This window comes from Coregonus clupeaformis, chromosome 18, assembly GCF_020615455.1.
Source record: "Coregonus clupeaformis isolate EN_2021a chromosome 18, ASM2061545v1, whole genome shotgun sequence".
NCBI lineage: Eukaryota > Metazoa > Chordata > Actinopteri > Salmoniformes > Salmonidae > Coregonus > Coregonus clupeaformis.
The window spans coordinates 9,062,267-9,078,741 of NC_059209.1; positions in this window are offsets into that span (position 1 = coordinate 9,062,267).

The window sequence follows — 16,475 nt, forward strand, 5'->3', positions numbered from 1 at the left end:
TAACTATAGCTAGCTAGCTGCGTATCAAAGGTAGATAAATTGTTAATTTGACCCAAAAATCACCCAAAAATGTCTCTATGTTTCTCAAATTTACTGTAGCTGGCTAATTAATTTCACCATGCTTTGTGATACACTCTGTTTAATGCTGTTTTAGTCCACACAACATGTCGCTGTCCTTTGACTCTTGTTTGATGTAGTTGTCCAGTTTATCAGGTCCCAGGCTACTAAGACTGTTATGATTATTTATTTACAAGTTAATAACAATTAGCCTTTTGCTTTAGCGCCATCTGTAACTGATAGAGCAGATCTAGCCTCACATGCGGAATTAAGTCGTCTAGCGCGAGAGACTCATCATTGGGAGGGAGATTAGACCAGACCCAGAAGTTCTGACTGAACGGTTGCACATTTGAGCGCCCCAGGACAGTCCATTTCCTTTGTGCTGTTAAAATATATGCTATGAAATCCTACAATTTCATTGGGGCAGTTCCCCCTCATAGTAAATAGCTGGCAAATCAATCCAAGCAATGTTCACATGGCCTATGCGCCCACGGAGGCGGAGCTGCTGCTGCTGCTGGCAGTCACTGAGGGGCAGAGTAGTAAGTAACTGAACAACTTGTTGTGAACAATATATTTTTGAAATAGGAAAATGTACACATTTACCACATTTTTATGAGCATTTAAAACATAATCCATGAATTATATAATATGTGTTTAAAAAATATACAGTACCAGTCAAAAGTCTGGATACACCTACTCATTCCAGGGTTTTTCTTTATTTTTACTATTTTCTACATTGTAGAATAATAGTGAAGACATCACAACTATGAAATAACACATATGGAATCATGTAGTAACCAAAAAAGTGTTAAACAAATCAAAGTATATTTTATATTTGAGATTCTTCAAATAGCCACCCTTTGCCTTGATGACAGCTTTGCACACTCTTGGCATTCTCTCAATGAGCTTCACCTGGAATGCTTTTCCAACAGTCTTGAAGGAGTTCCCACATATGCTGAGCACTTGTTGGCTGCTTTTCCTTCCCTCTGCGGTCCGACTCATCCCAAACCATCTCAATTGTGTTGAGGTCGGGGGTTTGTGGAGGCCAGGTCATCTGATGCAGCACTCCATCACTCACCTTCTTGGTAAAATAGCCCTTACCCAGTCTGGAAATGTGTTGGGTCAGTGTCCTGTTGAAAAACAAATGATATTCCCACTAAGCCCAAACCAGATAGATGGGATGGCGTAACGCTGCAGAATGCTGTGGTAGCCATGCTGGTTAAGTGTGCCTTGAATTCTAAACAAATCACCAGCAAAGCAAAGCAAAACAAAGCAAGTCTCTTCTTATTATTGGTGTACTTTAGTAGTGGTTTCTTTGCAGCAATTAGACCATGAAGGCCTGATTCACACAGTCTCCACTGAACAGTTGATGTTGAGATGTGTCTGTTACTTGAACACTGCGAAGCATTTATTTGGGCTGCAATTTCTGAGGCTGGTAACTCTAATGAACTTATCCTCTGCAGAAGAGGTAACTCTGGGTCTTCCATTCCTGTGGTGGTCCTCATGAGAGCCAGTTTCATCAAATCAAATCAAATGTTATTGGCCACATGCGACGAATACAACAGGTGCAGACATTACAGTGAAATGCTTACTTTTATTTATTTGCATTTATTTTTTATAAAAAAAGTAAAATAAAACAACAACAAAAAAGTGTTGAGAAAAAAAGAGAAGAAGTAAAATAAAATAACAGTAGGGAGGCTATATATATATAGGGGGGTACCGGTGCAGAGTCAATGTGCGGGGGCACCGGCTAGTTGAGGTAGTTGAAGTAATATGTTCATGTGGTAGAGTTAAAGTGACTATGCATAAATAATTAACAGAGTAGCAGCAGCGTAAAAAGATGGGGTGGGGGGTGGGGCAGTGCAAATAGTCCGGATAGCCATGATTAACTGTTCAGGAGTCTTATGGCTTGGGGGTAGAAGCTGTTGAGAAGTATTTTGGACCTAGACTTGGCACTCCGGTACCGCTTGCCGTGCGATAGCAGAGAGAACAGTCTATGACTAGGGTGGCTGGAGTCTTTGACAATTTTGAGGGCCTTCCTCTGACACCGCCTGGTATAGAGGTCCTGGATGGCAGGAAGCTTGGCCCCAGTGATGTACTGGGCCGTACGCACTACCCTCTGTAGTGCCTTGCGGTCGGAGTACAAGCAGTTGCCATACCAGGCGGTGATGCAACCATTACATTTACATTTTAGTCATTTAGCAGACGCTCTTACCCAGAGCGACTTACAGGAGCAATTAGGGTTAAGGGCCTTGCTCAAGGGCACATCGACAGATTTTTCACCTAGTCGGCTCGGGGATTAGAACCAGCGACCTTTCGGTTACTGGCACTACGCTCTTAACCACTAAGCTACCTGCCGCCCCAGTCAGGATGCTCTCGATGGTGCAGCTGTATAATTTTTTGAGGATCTGAGGACCCATGCCAAATATTTTCAGTCTCCTGAGGGGGAATATGCTTTGTCGTGCCCTCTTCATGACTGTCTTGGTGTGTTTGGACCATGATAGTTTGTTGGTGATGTGGACACCAAGGAACTTGAAGCTCTCAACCTGTTCCACTACAGCCCCGTCGATGAGAATGGGGGCATGCTCAGTCCTCTTTTTTTTCCTGTAGTCCACAATCATCTCCTTTGTCTTGGTCACGTTGAGGGAGAGGTTGTTATCCTGGCACCACACGGCCAGGTCTCTGACCTCCTCCCTATATGCTGTCTCATCGTTGTCGGTGATCAGGCCTACCACTGTTGTGTCGTCGGCAAACCTAATGATGGTGTTGGAGTCGTGCCTGGCCATGCAGTCATGGGTGAACAGGGAGTACAGGAGGGGACTGAGCACGCACCCCTGAGGGGCCCCCGTGTTGAGGATCAGTGTAGCAGATGTGTTGTTACCTACCCTTACCACCTGGGGGCGGCCGGTCAGGAAGTCCAGGATCCAGTTGCAGAGGGAGGTGTTTAGTCCCAGGATCCTTAGCTTAGTGATGAGCTTTGAGGGCACTATGGTGTTGAATGCTGAGCTGTAGTCAATGAATAGCATTCTCACGTAGGTGTTCCTCTTGTCCAGGTGGGAAAGGGCAGTGTGGAGTGCAATAGAGATTGCATCATCTGTGGATCTGTTGGGGCGGTATGCAAATTGGAGTGGGTCTAGGGTTTTTTTTGGATAATGGTGTTGATGTGAGCCATGACCAGCCTTTCAAAGCACTTCATGGCTACAGATGTAAGTGCTACGGGTCGGTAGTCATTTAGGCAGGGTATCTTAGTGTCCTTGGGCTCGGGGACTATGGTGGTCTGCTTGAAACATGTTGGTATTACAGACTCAGTCAGGGACATGTTGAAAATGTCAGTGAAGACACTTGCCAGTTGGTCAGCACATGCTCGGAGTACACGTCCTGGTAATCCGTCTGGCCCTGCGGCCTTGTGAATGTTGACCTGCTTAAAAGTCTTACTCACATCGGCTACGGAGAGCGTGATCACATAGTCATCCGGAACAGCTGGTGCTCTCATGCATGCTTCAGTGTTGCTTACCTCGAAGCGAGCATAGAAGTGGTTTAGCTCGTCTGGAAGTCTTGTGTCACTGGGCAGCTCACGGCTGTGCTTCCCTTTGTAGTCTGTAATAGTTTTCAAGCCCTGCCACATCCGACGAGCGTCAGAGTCGGTGTAGTACGATTCAATCTTAGTCCTGTATTGTCTTCCTGTTTGATGGTTCGTCGGAGGGCATAGCGGGATTTCTTATAAGCGTCCGGGTTAAAGTCCCGCTCCTTGAAAGCGGCAGCTCTACCCTTTAGCTCAGTGCGGATGTTTCCTGTAATCCATGGCTTCTGGTTGGGGTATGTACGTACGGTCACTGTGGGGACGACATCATCGATGCACTTATTGATGAAGCCATTGACTGATGTGGTGTACTCCTCAATGCTATCTGAAGAATCCCGGAACATGTTCCAGTCTGTGCTAGCAAAACAGTCCTGTAGCTTAGCATCTGCGTCATCTGACCACTTTTTTATTAACCGAGTCACTGGTGCTTCCTGCTTTTGCTTATAAGCAGGAATCAGGAGGATAGAGTTATGGTCAGATTTGCCAAATGGAGGGCGAGGGAAAGCTTTGTATGCGTCTCTGTGTATGGAGTAAAGGTGGTCTAGAGTTTTTTTTCCTCTGGTTGCACATTTAACATGCTGGTAGAAATGAGGTAGAACGGATTTAAGTTTCCCTGCATTAAAGTCCCCGGCCACTAGGAGCGCTGCCTCTGGATGAGCGTTTTCCTGTTCACTTATGGCCTTATACAGCTCATTCAGTGCAATCTTAATGCCAGCATTGGTTTGTGGTGGTAAATAGACAGCTATGAAAAATATAGATTAAAACTCTCTTGGTAAATAGTGTGGTCTACAGCTTATCATAAGATACTCTACCTCAGGCGAGCAAAACCTCGAGACTTTCTTAGTATTTGATTTTGTGCACCAGCTGTTGTTTACAAATATACACAGACCACCACCCCTTGTCTTACCGGAGTCAGCCATTCTATCCTGCCGATGTAGCGTATAGCCCGCTAGCTGTACAGTGGGGAAAAAAAGTATTTAGTCAGCCACCAATTGTGCAAGTTCTCCCACTTAAAAAGATGAGAGAGGACTGTAATTTTCATCATAGGTACACGTCAACTATGACAGACAAAATGAGAAAAGAAATTCCAGAAAATCACATTGTAGGATTTTTTATGAATTTATTTGCAAATTATGGTGGAAAATAAGTATTTGGTCAATAACAAAAGTTTCTCAATACTTTGTTATATACCCTTTGTTGGCAATGACACAGGTCAAACGTTTTCTGTAAGTCTTCACAAGGTTTTCACACACTGTTGCTGGTATTTTGGCCCATTCCTCCATACAGATCTCCTCTAGAGCAGTGATGTTTTGGGGCTGTCGCTGGGCAACACGGATTTTCAACTCCCTCCAAAGATTTTCTATGGGGTTGAGATCTGGAGACTGGCTAGGCCACTCCAGGACCTTGGAAATGCTTCTTCAAGGCCACTCCTTCGTTGCCCGGGCGGTGTGTTTGGGATCATTGTCATGCTGAAAGACCCAGCCACGTTTCATCTTCAATGCCCTTGCTGATGGAAGGAGGTTTTCACTCAAAATCTCACGATACATGGCCCCATTCATTCTTTCCTTTACACGGATCAGTCGTCCTGGTCCCTTTGCAGAAAAACAGCCCCAAAGCATGATGTTTCCACACCCATGCTTCACAGTAGGTATGGTGTTCTTTGGATGCAACTCAGCATTCTTTGTACTCCAAACACGCGAGTTGAGTTTTTACCAAAAAGTTCTATTTTGGTTTCATCTGACCATATGACATTCTCCCAATCCTCTTCTGGATCATCCAAATGCACTCTAGCAAACTTCAGACGGGCCTGGACATGTACTACTGCTAAGCAGGGGGACACAGCAGGATTTGAGTCCCTGGCGAGTAGTTGTTACTGATGGTAGGCTTTGTTACTTTGGTCCCAGCTCTCTGCAGGTCATTCACTAGGTCCCCCGTGTGGTTCTGGGATTTTTGCTCACCGTTCTTGTGATCATTTTGACCCCACAGGGTGAGATCTTGAGTGGAGCCCCAGATCGAGGGAGATTATCAGTGGTCTTGCTATGTCTTCCACTTCTCTAATAATTGCTCCCACAGTTGATTTCTTCAAACCAAGCTGCTTACCTATTGCAGATTCAGTCTTCCCAGCCAGGTGCAGGTCTACAATTTTGTTTCTGGTGTCCTTTGACAGCTCTTTGGTCTTGGCCATAGTGGAGTTTGGAGTGTGACTGTTTGAGGTTGTGGACAGGTGTATTTTATACTGATAACAAGTTCAAACAGGTGCCATTAATACAGGTAACGAGGGGAGGACAGAGGAGCCTCTTAAAGAAGAAGTTACAGGTCTGTGAGAGCCAGAAATCTTGCTTGTTTGTAGGTGACCAAATACTTATTTTCCACCATAATTTGCAAATAAATTCATTAAAAATCCTACAATGTGATTTTCTGGATTTTTTTCTCTCAATTTGTCTGTCATAGTTGACGTGTACCTATGATGAAAATTACAGGCATCTCTCATCTTTTTAAGTGGGAGAACTTGCACAATTGGTGGCTGACTAAATACTTTTTTTCCCCACTGTATGTTGTCCATGTCGTCGTTCAGCCACGACTCTGTGAAACATAAGATATTACAGTTTTTAATGTCCCGTTGGTAGGATAACCGTAATCTTAGGTCATCCAATTTATTCTCAAATGATTGAAGATTGGCTAATAGGATTGATGGGAGAGGCAGTTTACTCGCTCGCCGTCGGATCCTTACAAGGCACCCCGACCTACGTCCACGATATCTCCGTCTCTTTCTCATGTGAATGATGGGGATTTGGGCCTTGTCGGGTGTCTGTAGGATATCCTTTGCGGCCGCCTCGTTGAAGAAAAAATCTTTGTCCAATACGAGGTGAGTAATCGCTGTCCTGATATCCAGAAGCTCTTTTTGGTTATAAGAGACGATGGCAGAAACATTATGCACAAAATAAATTACAAATACCGTGGAAAAACACACATAATAGTACAATTGGTTAGAGGGCTGTAAAACGGCAGCCATCTTCTCTGGCGCTTGATGGTTTTTGCGACTGCACTTGAAGAAATGTTCAAAGTTCTTGAAATGTTCCGTAATGACTGACCTTCATGTCTTAAAGTAATGATGGACTGTTGTTTCTCTTTGCTTATTTGAGCTGTTCTTACCATAATATGGACTTGGTCTTTTACCAAATAGGGCTAACTTCTGTATACCCCCCCTACCTTGTCACAACACAACTGATTTGCTGAAACGCATTAAGAAAGAAAGAAATTCCACAAATTAACTTTTAAGTGTGCAAAGCTGTCATCAAGGCAAAGGGTGGCTATTTGAAGAATCTCAAATATAAAATATATTTTGATTTGTTTAACACTTTTTTGGTTACTACATGATTCCATGTGTTATTTCATAGTTTTGATGTCTTCACTATTATTCTACAATGTAAAAAATTTAAAAAATAAAGAAAAAGACTTGAATGAGTAGGTGTGTCCAAACTTTTGACTGGTAGTGTATATAAACAAACAAAAAAATCACAAGTGGGGCTCCCCTAACGCCCTAATGGGCGGGCCGCTGCTGTTTATGCAACTGGCCAGTGGCCTATGTCTCCGTGCGCAATACCTTCCGTCTAGCCATGCTTAGTAACATTTTACATTTAAGTCAAGAACCCAAAGCGCTTACCGCTATGCTACCTGCCGCCCCTAGTTCGTTGCCACTCTTCAATATGACATAAATCGCGTTCCCCAACTCTCTCCTAATGTGGGGTCACCTTTTTCGTTTGGAGGTGAATGGGAGATCTTGGAAAGAGAAAAAGAGGGCTAGGACATGTATCTCTAATTGGAAATGGGAGGGAAAGAGGAGGGTGGGTTGCCTGTGCACGGAGCTGAAAGTGATACCCTTGTCCGTTCCAGCCTGCCCCACTCTGGCCTGCTCCACCCTGTGGATACCTGAGAGTGGGGGTCTCCTGGGAATTGGACTAGGGGGAGGCTTTCACTGGCAATGAAAGGGAGTGGAATCAAATACAAGAAAACTCCTACAATATACAGTATCCCTCCCCAGAGCAGGGCGACCAGCTGAAATATTATCTGTACAGCCACTGTACAATGGGGAAGGACAGAGTGAGTGCGAGGGACAGGCACTGCTCTGCTCTCAACCTTATCACTGTAATGAGTTCAAGCTATTGTATGCAGGGAATCTGGAAGATCTTCTTGGGACTTTAAAGACACACCAGTGTTACAACAAAATCTCCAACAGATTTACTACAGGGTCATTCAGCTGCCTTCTCTCTTCAGATCATGTATACTTTTGTAGAGTGAACAATTTCTGTGCTCTGATTGCAATTATGGAAGGTGGGAGCATTTACACAGACAGGATCCATGAAAAATGATATGATCCCAAACCGTTTCTAGTTCCTCTGACTGTGTAGGTGGTCTCATTGATGTAATTCAAGGACAATAATGTTATCTCATCGTTCAACATATTCAGACAGTTTATCAGACTTTTGGGATGGATATGGCATTTGCATTTCCATTTTTGTGTGTTGCACTTACGTTCAGTAGTGTCTATGAATCACATGATTATGAAGGCATAAATGTATGAAAGAGTATATACTTTTGTTAAATGTATGTAGTTCTGTCCTTGTGATGTACTTGTCTATTAAATTATGTATTATGTTATGTTTTATGTTTTGTGTGGACCCCAGGAAGTGTAGCTGCTGCTTTAGCAGTACCTAATGGGGATCCTAATAAAATACTAAATACTAAATATGGTGATGGACATTCCTGCAGCGTAGCTAGCAATGCGTCATCTATTATAGAACATAGGCTTTATCAGTGAGGTCTTTGTCACCCATCAGGTATGGGTTACTCCCCAGGTTTGCATGTGCATGTATGCTTTGTACATTGGTCTACTTGGCAACTATTAGAGGTTAGGTGTGGAGAACATTGCTTGCCTTTGGTGTCAAGTGTGTGGGTGGGTGCGTAGGCTGTCCCGTTTGGCAACACATGACCCCACTGTCCTCACCCAGGTCAGACCTTTTGACTTCCGGCTCAGAAGGAGTTCCCTCGTGTTCAAAGGTGTGAGAGTGGAAAAATGCCTCTTGCGCAATCACTTCCAAATTGATGGGCTCCTTTTTCACGTCCCCCCAGTCAAACTGCACTCCGTTACATCTCTGAAGGGGTGCTGCACGCTCGAAGTAAGCCAACCCCTGTGGAGGTCATAATGTGTCAAAAGAGTAAATAGCTATACAGTTGAGGTGTTTCCTATATGGATCGGATACATACATACACACACATACACACACCCGCACACACAAAGCGTGTAACTGATGCTTACAGAGCATTGAGAATGGGGATAATTGGGCTTACCATTGTGTGCTTTTGAATAGGACGGTTACCCAAGAAGCCTCATGTTAGTCCATGTACATTTGCTTTGAAGGTGGTAGACACAAAAAGACAACCCCAGTAAGAGCAATGTCTGGTAGACCCTGATTCAACCACTAGTGTCTTTAATGCACAGAGACAAATGGACATACGCTACATCACCGTCCAGAAACGTTAAGAAGTGTGTTTGGGCTAGGCTCCACACAATGGTAACCACAGCAGGGCATCATTCATCAATATCTATCAAAATAGCTCATCTCTTTTGAAACATACACTGAGTATACCAAACATTAGGAACACCTTTGGGTGGTGGACAATTCTTGATATAAACGGGAAACTGTTGAGCGTCAAAAACCCAGCAGCGTTGCAGTTCTTGACAGAAACCGGTGCGCCTGGCACCTACTACTATACCCCGTTCAAAGGCACTTAAATGTCACCCTCTGAATGGCACATATAAACAATCCATGTCTCAATTGTCTCAAGGCTTAAAAATCCTTCTTTAACCTATCTCCTCCCCTTCATCTACACTGATTGAAGTGAATTTAACAGGTGACATGAATAAGGGATCATAGCTTTCACCTGGATTCACCTGGTCAGACTATGTCATGGAAATAGCAGGTGGTTTTAATGTTTTGTATACTCCGTGTATATTTAAAGAAGTAATCCACTATTGGTAAATCTATTTTAGGACTGGCAATGCCTTAGCTTCAATACCCTCTGGTCACCACTCTCCTGATATATTCCCTCCTATAGCTCAGTTGGTAGAGCATGGAGCTTGCAACGCCAGGGTTGTGGGTTCGATTCCCACGGGGGGCCAGTATGAAAAATGTATGTACTCACTAACTGTAAGTTGCTCTAGATAAGAGTGTCTGCTAAATGACAAAAATATATTGCAGAACTTAGACAAACATAAAGCCATTTCCATGATCTATCACCTGCAAACATTTGAAGAGCTGCCTCAAGAAAACATGGTTTACGTTGATAATAACAGACAACAGACCTGGTGTTCTTCGGAAGTCAATGCACTATTCACGCCTCTTATTCATTGGCTCATGTGACCGTCTGTATTATTTCCCCCACCCTGCTTAGATAACAATCTTTTAAAAGGACACAAAGCAGTCCCCATATCTCAATATGCTTGCAGGTGTGTGAATGGCTCCACACAAGCACTCCACACTCGCCCACACTTAGTATGGCAGCCATTAATATTTCAATAGCAGCACTTACAGGTGAGCTGGACCAGGGTGGCTGTGTGACAGGCGCTCTCTACGTGGCCAGCTGCCTTATGTGGACGTGAGTGAGGGCTAGGCTATGCTAATTCAGGGACCATAGACACTTGATGCTGCTCTGCCGCTCTACACTGCAACAGTTCGATGGAAAGAATATCACCACAATATCATGATTTATAGATAGATATTTTTCATACGTGTCTTGTCCCTCTGCATGTTGCTGTAGCTTCGTCGTTTTCCGTCCCCCTCACTCTCTCTCTCTCCCTCGCTCTCTCTCTCTCCTAGTCCTGTGTTTTGTCGCTGTTTCTTTTAACCCCTTGCTCTCCTCTCTCCTTGAGCAGATGGGGAGTACAGCCCAGTTCTAGCCTTTGTTTTGGAGTCCCCAGAGAGTACTAGCTTTTTGGACTGCTGAACTCTCCATATCTCATACAAAATTCAAGGGCCTCTCTTTTCATTTTAGAAAGCCATGGAATGCACTTGCTTCTGAATCAGTTTGAATTACATTTTGGCAAGTTGCTTGGACTGTTATGGGACAGTATAATTGCACATGATATCACTCCTCAATGCTGAAGGAGAGAATATTATTAAATATTAGTACTTTTATTCTTCCAAAGACAATATTTATTCATTGGAAACTTCAAAAATGATATGTTTGGAGTCAACAAAGAAAATTAGCCTACCTCTAAGCTGGAGTAAGAGAAACAATGCAAGTGCAATGTTATGATTCTCATAATAAAATTTGAGGCTCTTTTTAATTATGCCATTACACTTGTCGGTGGCAAGTGCAACAAGAGTTTATTATAATTTCGCTGCCTCTTTTAACACTTTAACTGTAATCACTTTTACAAAAAATAAAAGGTTTAAAAAAAGGACTAATAAAGTTACAGTAATGGTAGCCACCAATAATCACCCATCAACTTTGCTACCATTCATGTATGGCTATAGACAGACTGATAGAGAGTGTGACTGTGACAGCATGCAAAAAGTGAAATGATGCTGTTGAAACATGATGGTGCACGTGAAGCCATAGGATACTTGTACGAGTGTTGCGTCTCGGGTTCTCTCCTTGCCCCACCGTTACGCAAGAAGGGTATGGCATGGCTGTTTTTATTTTTCATAACGCCCACATCTACATTTTTTATGAGAGTGAAACCTCAACCCATCTTGTCTCCCAGCTATTTTGAATTGACATGATATCCAGTGCTGGCTTTCGCTTTTTTGGGGTCATAAACGAAATTTGGTTTGGGGGGGGGGTCCCCAAAAAAATTGCCCTCTTGGTGAGGGGGCACGCTCTACACATTTTGCCATTGGGCAGAGAGTCAATGTTGCAATTTTATGTCAAATTTCATGCAATTCAACAAAAACAAAACATGGGGCAGAGACAACTTTTGCAGTTTTAAAGCTAATTTTCTACAATTCTACACATTTTGCCATGGGATGGAGCGAATTCTTTGGAGTTTAAAAGCAAATTTCCTGCAATTCTACACATTTTGTCATGACTTATGTCATGTTAATTACATCTGAGTGAGAGTGATTAACAAAATCAATGGGGGCCCATGGAGGACAGGACCCCTGGGCACATGCCCTGCGTGCCCGGTCGGTATTCGGCCATGATTACTACAATGGATACCAAGCGAGCATTTGGCCTCCCTTAAAAAAAAAGAAGTATAAAATAATAGCCAATCAGCATTGAGCTAAACTGTGTGAGCTTAGCTTTGAATAGTCCTGGCACATTAAAAAAAGTGTCAGAGGAAGCTAGTTTGGATTTGTCTTCACACCAATCACATCAGAAGCAAAAAATCATTGACAGAAAAAAATTGAATTGTTGCATTTCGTTGTGTCGTTGTCCTCCGGTGGCTAGCTAGCTAGCTAAAAACATCCCTTTCCTAAATTAGACATGGATGGAGATTGGGATTTGGACTTGTGGTTTTACTTAGGCCTAATTCTCCGTACTGGCCAATGATTATAACAACGATTCTGATCCAACCATAAATTGTGCCCCTGGCCTGAAAGGATGGAAGTTCAACACGTAGCTAGATGTAGTAGGCTAATGTTAACTAGCTGGCCTGGCTCATCATTGCCCATGAAAGGAAGTTAAGCTAGTGAGCAAGCATTTTAGCCAGGTAGCCTAGGACAACAAAAACTAAAAGCATGTACTGTATGAAAGAGTCATAGACCGGCAACATGATAGAGGAGGATGGCATTGGCGTTTCTCTACAAGTAGGGTGAGTCAACATGTTATTTTTACTTGCATGCACGCACACACACACACACAGAAATTAGTACCATGGACAACCACATCATATTTAGCTTACATTGATTGGACTAAATAGTTGTTGGTATCTTTTAGTTGTCACTGCATTAGACTAAGCAGAGGTGATTAGATTATGTTGAAATGTTGAATTGGAAGTAGTGCTGGAATAGTGGAGGCAGCGCCTGTTTTCTTTGCGACTTGCGGTAACTCTCTGTGGTTCTAAATCAATAGTTGTTTAGTAGTCTGAATAGTTGTTTAAAATGTCGGAAACATTAACTTGCTTGACCATGCTGTAGGTCATGTAACTGTTAGTTACATGCAATATGTTTTGTGGACTTCACTGGACAGATGTTGCACTCCGGTTTTGTGATGAAACAAAGGTGTGGTTGAATTTATTTTGCCACAGTATCTTCTTATTGTCTCGGCCTTAGGCCTATATATCACGGTGTCGAGGCATATGAACTAACAGGTTATAGAGCAAACAATGCAATTATCACAACACATAGGTTGTAATATGGCTTTTTTCTCTGGCTTGGCTTCCCCAGTGATTTTACCCACGCACCGGTACTGCTGGCTAGACTAACTTACAAATCTATATAAAAATGGTTTGCTGACATGGCTAATTGAGTGACTGTCAGTGACTCACAAAACAAGAGAAAAACTGCACAAACAACCAGATTTCAAACTTGCACCATGTGTATTATACCATTCTAACTCTCAACAGTAAGTTAAGACCCTGACTGAGTTCCTAAAAAATACATAAATGGAGATAGTACCCACCTGGCACACACTGGTTGAATCAACGTTGTTTCAACATAATTTGTCAACGTATTGTGACGTTGAATCTATGTGAAAATACATTGTATTTGAAAAAATACATAAATGTAAAGTGTTGTTTTGAGGGTGAAATTTCAAACACAGGATTATGTCATCATCGTAACCAAAATTAAACATAGACAAAACGTCAGATCTTCAACATTATATCCACTATCACTAGGCTGGGCAAGCCCTCCTACTGGAGAATTAATCTATCTACAGCTACCCTTTAGTCTCCCATCCAGGGTTTTAACCAAGCCCAGCCATGCTATTTGTCACTATTACCTATGTTCTATAGTGAGAATGATTTTTGAGAGATCTCCACTTAGAAACTAAATAGATTCACTGTTGCTATCGAAGTCATTCGATAGCATTCAAAGGGTAGGTTTAACAGAGCAAATGAAATGTGACCATAATTTACCACTCATATATCATCAATGATGCTATTTAGCCCTACCTAGCATTTGCAAAGTCATCAACAGCTATTGTTTCAATTCAACCCAGAATTCAACTAAACATAGACAAAACAGTAGGCATAGGGTTTCAAGTTCTGGTTGATCTCAAATGTAATTTAGTGATATTGAATTGTGTTTGGTGGTCAACTCAACCAAATATCAACATTTGAAGGAGATGTACCTTCTGCTTGGATTGTTCCATCTGTGCCACTGACTTAGTCTGGCTTTAATTCCAGTCTACAAATTAATAATTGATATGTTGGATTCAGGTCTCCATCTCAACCAAACATATAAGTTAAATAATAGGACTGAATCAAATAAAACATTATTTAAAGTGCATTTAAAGTTTGATTTGATTTAGTCCTATTCTTTAACTTAGATTTTTGGTTGAGATGGAGATGTAAATCCAACACATCAATCATTAATTTGTAGACAAACCAGAATTAAGTCAGTGGCACAGATGGAACTATCCAAGCTGAAATACAATAAATGGCCTATTAACTTGTAGACAAGTTAACAAATTATATGTTGGATTCACGTCTCCAACTCAACCAAAAATAAAAGTTAAAGAATGGGATTATGCCAGTGGCTCAGATGGAAATATCCAAGCAGTAGATAAATGTCCTGTACATTTTGGTATTTGGTTGCTTTGTCAACCAAACACAATTCAATATTACTTTTGTAACACAGTAAATAGCATAAAGTTAAGGCTATCTTACAAACCAATGTAACATTCAACCTTAAAATTAGTAACACATCCATGGCCACATTTTGAGGTTACTGTAACTATAAATGAATTATTATGTAATCGTGTAAAGTGTGCAGGTTCAAGATTGCATGCATAGGTTATTGCAGGTCTGTGGAGATCTTCACAATTGCTTCTGTGTAGAATATCGAATGGCATTGATCACTTGCACCATGCACTTTTAAGTAATCTCAACTGCAATCCAGGTCATTTGGTTATGCTATTAGATGAAGCACAGTGATAACACATTAATATGTTGTATAAATAAACAAAATATCAGACATTGTATTCCCATTTGAACTTTGCTGTACTTTTAAATGGTTGAAAGCTCAGTGATAGACATTTGGGTGACAACTAAACTAAACACCAGACATTGTTTTTCCATTGCAATTTGGTTGTGCTTTTAGATGGTTGAAATCATAGTTATACCACATTGGAAATTCAACTAACATTTTTGTCTGTCTCTTTAAGTGGGTGAATATAAATTGTAATCTCATTGATCAACGTCTCAAACAAATATTACCCAATTATCCACATTGAAATGAGATGGTCTGCCCATAGCGATAACTTGAATTTCAGTGTTATTTTTAAGGATTTCCGCGTCACGTTACTGTCAGTCTGGACTTTGATTCAATTAAATTAGTTTTTAACAAAATAAATAATCGTGGAAAAAGTATTTGTAATAGGCATAATGATGGTAAAAAGCTAACTTTATCGACCATACAACTTGAAAACACTCACTTCCAACACGGTTGTCACTGCCAATGCTTTTCTTCCCCATTAAATGAGCAAGGTTATTCGTGAGATTTCATGAAATAGGCATATAACTTTGACAACTTTTTGATTTGGTTTGTTCTTAAAAAGAGTGGTGTTTAAATGTATTGTGGACGAATAAAAACAAGGAAGTAGAAAACATTTGGTGATATCGGCAACAGATATAAGTAGGCTATAGGTTCAGAACGCAGACATTAGTAGGCTACTATGGCTATACGATAGACCTGAGCACCGCGCGAAATCCGATAATTTACCAGTTATAGCGGGTCACATGAGTCGAGCAAGTACAGATGGCTGCTTCGTTCAAAACCAGAAAAAGGTGTATGGATAAATTCACTAAATAATTTAACACCGCATTATTGCCTATTATTCTCCACGTTAATCGATATCACGGGGCACACTGCGATTGGTTCAAATCAGAGGGAGGGAGCAGAAACTAAGGTAGCTTACAAAAATACACTTCCATAAATAATTTCGAAACATTTGAACACTTTTCGATACACTACTTTTCCACAGAGGAGTACGCTAATCCACTGAAAATGTTGCTTACATATGATCCTATAGAGTACCACAATATGAGTCATAACACCCATAAAACCTAGCAGTCAAATGGGAAATGGTTCCAATAGTTTTTCCACCATTAATTTTTCCCATAGGGGATTTTAGAAACACTTAAAATAAGGGCTGTGTTTCCTGTAGGCTTACCCTGGCTTGATGTTTAGATAACCATGTAAATATCTCGGACAAGGTGATTTTTATAAATATATTTGCCTGTAAAATGAAATGCTAATTAGCTGCTAATGTGGCTATCTTAAAGAACTACAAATACCATGGTGATCTGGACGAGACTGTCGAATTGAGGCAAATGTAAGAATCTCTGGATTAACTATCTAATGTTAGCTAAATATAGTAATTAATAAATTGGCTATATGTATTTAAATTGACAATTCTGTGAACTGTCTTGTGCAAGTTGTAAATTGGCGCAATACCTGTTTAGCAAAGGTTTCAGCTAGAGATGAAGTGCAGGAGCTTGCAGGGGTTTGTAGTCTTGCATAATGTCTACTTTGATGCTAATTAGCATTTTCGAACATGAGCGTAAATAGAGCCGAATATATTGATAAGTCACCTTGTCCGAGAGAGATGTACATGGCTATCAAAACGTCACGCCAGGGTAAGCCTACACGAAAGGTTAGGGTTAAGG